Source organism: Nothoprocta perdicaria, unplaced genomic scaffold (genome assembly GCF_003342845.1).
Source record: "Nothoprocta perdicaria isolate Ctin4 unplaced genomic scaffold, notPer1 scaffold_218, whole genome shotgun sequence".
NCBI classification, from domain to species: domain Eukaryota; kingdom Metazoa; phylum Chordata; class Aves; order Tinamiformes; family Tinamidae; genus Nothoprocta; species Nothoprocta perdicaria.
The window spans coordinates 355,886-361,124 of record NW_020455399.1 but is presented as its reverse complement, the minus strand read 5'-3'; the positions used below and the strand labels follow the sequence as shown (position 1 = coordinate 361,124).

General features: G+C 71.5%; 1 protein-coding gene across 1 annotated transcript in view; it reads left to right on the top strand.

Moving 5' to 3' along the window:
* ARID3A (AT-rich interaction domain 3A) overlaps positions 1 to 5,239 on the top strand; it is a 16,057-nt gene that overhangs the window by 7,052 nt on the left and 3,766 nt on the right. The window lies entirely within an intron of this gene.

The following is a 5,239-nucleotide window of genomic DNA, read 5'->3' as shown; positions in this document are numbered from 1 at the left end:
GGGGCTCCCGCGCGGAGGGTTGTGCCGGAGGCACCAAGGGTTGTGCCGAGGTTTGCGGCGATGGTTCCCAGGCGTCTGGCCGCCTGTCAAACCACGTGCGGCGGCTGGAGCCCGTCCAGCGCGGAGCGGCGGGGCCGGGGGCGCGGGGGGCCGGGGGATTCCCTCGGCCGGGGCTCTCCCCGCGGGGCGCCCGGCTCCGCGCGCCCGCCCAGGTGCCGGGCCTCGCATTTCAGGAACAGATTTGCAATTAGACAAATCCGCGGCGCTGCGGGGAGGTGGAAGCCCCGGGTGACTCATCTGCCCCGGCTTAGGGCGATCGCCTTTCGAAGAGGAGTGTTTGCATATGGTGGAATGTAAAGCTGGGCTCGGGGCAGCTGTGCGTGCTCCGCTGCTCCAGCCCGGCGCTTCCCGGGCGCGCGGCCGCCCTCCCGCCTGGGCCGTGTCCGGGATGGACCCTCCGGGAGGCCGTTGTGCTCCCCGGGTGCCGGTTTCCCCGCCGAGGGGCCGCGTCCCGTGCGGGCAGCGCGGCCGCAGCGTCCGCGCGCGCTCCCTCGGCCCTGCTTTCCCAATGCTGCCTGACTCGGCTGAATTAATATTTGCACAAGGTCGGGTGCGATAGGGAGCGTGTCAAGGGCGTGCGCGGGCACGTCCGCACTGCGTGGCTGCAGCCACCGCTCCAGCTCGCGCCCGGAGCGGGAGCAGCGGCGCCAGCGCCAGAGCGGGCAGCGCCCGCCCCGCGGCTCGCGCCGCGTGCAGCAAAACCCCCCCTTTTCCCAACGTTTGCAGCCCGATGCAGCAAGCTCTCTGCAAAGCGCTTCTTTGAAACGCCACTGCAGCCAGACTCACTTCCTCCTCTGCAAAAAGGGGAAAAAGCCGCGAGGGGCCGGGCCCCAGGCGGGCGCCCGCTCCGTGCCCAGCTCTGCACGCGCTGCCGGCATCGCGGCCGTGGGGCAGGTGGGCACTGCAGCCCCCGGTCCTGCTCGAGCCGGTCCCCGTCCCAAACAGGGCTGCTCTGGGGGTCTCACCGGCGCTGTCGGCCCCGCGCCGGAGCGTTGTCCTCCGGCACAGCCGAGCGGGGGCCGGCGATACCCCGCGCACAGTCGGCGGACGGCAACACCTCGCGCACAATCGGCGGGTCACCGAGGTTAAACGCTGCCTAATTCGCCCATTGAGCGTCCCGTGTGGTGACACCAGCCGGGCCGGGGGCTGCAGGCGGCCGCTCGTCCTGTGCCGGGGCTGGGAATGGGGTGGGATTTGTTGGTGTTTCTGGTGAGCGCCTTGCGAGTGGCCCCCCCGGGTGCGGCTGCTCGCGGGGTCGCAGTGTCCGGAGCCTGTCAGGGGCCGTGGCGGGGAATGGCCGTGGATGCAGGAGTGGGATAATGCACGGGGTCCTAGCGGCACCCGTGTGGGGTCTCTGCTCCTGAGGGGCCGGCTGGAGTGTCCAACCCACCCGGGGGACAATGCTGGGAATTGCTGGGAACAATGGCGCCGACGGGAAGCGCCGCTGACCCCGGCACAGCCCCCAGCGCGCGCCCGGCCCCCTGCGGAAAGGGGCCCGGCATTCCCGGCATGGGAAGCTGCTGCCCCCCTCCGTGGCCCCGGGGCCATCCCGGCCCTGCCGCCCTCCCGCCGCCGCCTGAGCTCAGAGCGCAGGAATCCCGCAGGGCCGGTCAGTGGGCTCGGCCGCGGCGCCGCAGATGCCAATGGGCCCCGGTGCCGCCCCGCTCGGCCCTGCCCTCGGCAGCAGCGCCAGGAGCCCCCGGGTGCCGTGGCACCCACTCCCTGATCCCTGCTCCCTGCTCCCTGCTCCGCTCCGAGGGCAGCCGGAGCCGCCAGCCCCGGTGCAGGGATGCGGAGCACGGGGCTGGAGTCGCTCCCGGGACGGACTCTGTGGCCCTCCCGGGGGGTGTGCGCGTGGGCGCAGGGACAGAAACGGGCACAGGGATGGGCACGGCTGCCTTCACCCTTCCCGCTGGCCAGAGGGCAGATGGAAAGACTCATCCCTGGAACGGGCGCCAATATATACCTGATGCCTCAGCACAGCCGCGTCCCCGGGTGCCGCCGGCCCCGGCACGCGCTGCAGGAGCCACTGCTTCCGAGCGCGGGCAGTGCGGGTCCTGCAGAGCTGCGTGGCTCCTCCGGCCCACACGGGACCTGGGACGTCGTGGGAAGCCCCATTCCGTCCTCTCAGTGTCACGGAAAGGCGCCCGCCCGCTCGGGCCCTGACCAATGCCTTTGTGCGGCGTGGGCACTGGCACGCCAGCGTGGGGCTCCCGGCGCTTTTTCCCCCATAGAACCCGCGGCTCGGGAAGCGGCAGCGCGGATGTGCGTGCTGCAAAGGCCGCGCGCTCATTAGTGCCTCGTTAAACAGGATTTCAGTGAGTGCCTGGCCCCGGCGCACGCCCTGGCTGCGGCTCCCTGCCCGCCCCGCGTTGCCCTTTGCCAGCCCCAGCCCAGCAAATTCCAGCTCTGCCTTTCAGGCAGGGAGCTAAATAAAGCGCTGGCAGGAGCAGCGAGGGCTTCCGCCGAGCGCTTCCATTGGGACGTTCCCCTGGCCCCGTTGGGATCGCTGCGGGCGACGGCGCCGCGCGGGACGGGCGTCTCCGTGCGCTCGGGCACCTCGACCTGCCCCTGCTCAGGGTTTCTGCTCCCGATGCCCCTCGCAGATCCGCTCGCCACGACTTTCTCCGGCATTCCTGGCATTGCTGCGTCCCAGCCAGCCCGGATGCAGCCACCGGAGCGGGATTTTCCTGTAATCTGGTTTGACACGTTAATCCGGTCATCCACACCAAACGCCAGCGGGGACCTGCGCAGGGGGCGCGGGGTCGGCGGCTCCTGCCCGCACAGCGCCTAATTCCCCCTTCACTTAATTATAGATCTCTTGGAAAGGACCATCTGCCGCATGGAGCCACCAGGCCCTGCTGCGGAGCGTCCCGCGGGGCCGGGCGCTGGGCACATCCCGCGGGATCCCGCGGCCCCGGAGCAGCCGCCGGCCCCGCGGCCGGCCCCGCATCCCGCCTTGGCTCGGAGCTGTTCCTTGAGCTCCGAGCGCCATGCGGCTCCTCCCAGGGAAAAACCTTGGCTCCCTCCTTGGGCAGGGCGCTCCCGGGGCAGCTCTTTGGCGGATGAAGCTCTTTGCAGCTCCGTGCATCCCGCCGGGACGCACTGAGTCACCGCGCGCCGCCGCGGCCGCCTTTCCTTGTGTCACCGCGCCCGGCAGCCTCTCTCGGCTCCGGGAGCAGTGCAGCCCTCACGGGGACCCGCGTTATTCCCATGCGGAGTATGCAGCTTGGCCGCGGAGCCGGCCCTGGAGCGGGTGCCGCTGGTGCCGCACAGCCCACATCAGGTCTCGCTGCCGCAATTCCTAGTCCGGAGGCGACATCCAAGCTTCCCTGTGCCAAGAGCCGTTCGGTTTGGCCAGGGTGGCCGGGTTTCGTGCGGCCCCGCTCGCCGTGGTTGCGTTGGGACTCGGGCACAGCCGGGATTTCCTCAATGCTAGGAAATCCTGCGGAGGCTTCGGGGAAGCAGCTGATTTCTCCCCGTGCGTGCGGGACGAGCGGGCCGGGCTCTGCGGAGGCGCTGGGCAGCCCGTGCCCTCCGCGGGCGCGGGGATCAGAGGTGCCGCGAGCCACTGATGCCCGTGGCAGCAGATGCGTCGCCCGCCCGCGCGGCCTCCCCGGCCTCTGCTCAAACCACTGCCTCCCTCCCCACGTCCTCGGAAGGGAACGGAGCCCCGTGGGCTCTGCGCGTCCCAGTGCCGGCGGTTCCGAGAAGGCTTCCAGAGGAGATTTCCGAGCGGGATCCCTGCCATGCGGGGCCCGCGGTGTCAGCCTGCTGCGGCAGCAGCTCCCTGGGCGGTCCCGGGTCTCTCCCGCGGTACCGGGTCTCCCCATGATTTCCAGGTCTCCCCATGATTTCCAGGGCTCTCCCCTGGAGAGGTTCCAGGTCTCCCCAGTGGCAGGTTAGGGGCTCCCAGCTGCCCGGGCCACATCCCGGTGTTGCGCGGGAACAAAGCGCCCATTGAGGCTCCGCGGGAACAAGCGCGCTCTGTGCGCGCTCCGGTCATGTGCTCCGTCCTGCCCGGCTCGCTGCCGCTCCGCTGCCCTCCTTCCACGTGGGAGCGCGGCCGGGGCTCCGTGCCCTCATCCGTGTGTTCCCGCGGCAGCCCCACAGCAGAGCCCGGAGCTCCGGCCCTGCCGCCCTCGGAGCCACACTCCTCCCTGGACGTGTTTGGCAGCTGCCGCCGGAGCCGCCGGCCTCCCCATGCCGCCTCCTGCTCTCCTTTGTCTGACACGCGGGGGAACAAGTGCTGGGAGGCACGGGCAGGAGCGCCGGGCACCGGGGTGGCTTTCCCAGCGCGGGGGCCCGGGTGATTCCCCGGAGCGGACAAGCTGCGTGCCGGGCTGCGGCTTTGTGAGGCGGGAGCGGCGCCGCGTGCATGAGCGTGCATGCGTGCCGGGTAATCCCGCGCCATAAATCAGGCCTGGAATGCGTCGGGCCGTCACGCGCTGGGTGGGTCCCACACAAGAGCTGGCCCAGCACAAACGGGCGCTCGAGGAACGGCCGCGCCGGGAGCCTCGCATACATCTTCCTGTCCCGGCTTAGGAAAACATTTCCCGGCGGTGCATTGCTCCGGCGCTCCGCGTGGCGCAGCGCACGGCCCCGGCATCATTAATCTTGTCGGCCTGAGCCCGGGATCGTGCCTTGGGCAGCGGAGGCAGCCGGCGAGGGAGGCTTGGACGGGAAATGCTTCGGCGGGAGGGGAGGCTGCCAGCCCCACGAGGCCGCGCCGGGGCGGCCGCCGCTTTCAGCACCGGCTCCCGAGCCTGATTTGTAGCCTGGCAAAACGGGAGCGGGTTGTGGAAGTTGCCTGGGGCCCCGGCCGTGGGTGGACACAGCCGCCTGCACCCCCTGCCCTGCAGAGCCCCGATGGCACCGGCCGCAGTCCGGGGACCCCGTCCCCGGGCACCCGGGGGAACGAACGTGGAGCAGGGGCCGTGCGGAGGCTGCGCCGCATCCCGCACCGAGGGGGATGTTAAAGACCTGCGCGGAGCCGCGTCCTGCGGAGGGAGAGCGGCGCCAGGGCCGCTCCGTCCCCGTCCCCGGGGGTGCCCGGGGACCTCGCCGCGCCGCGTCCCTCGGGGCGCGGCCCAGCTGCCGCGGCCGCCACTCTCCACGCGAGCTATGCGAGGCGTTGGCGGCCGGGCCGGCCCCGGCGCCGCAGCTGTCGCCGTGGATC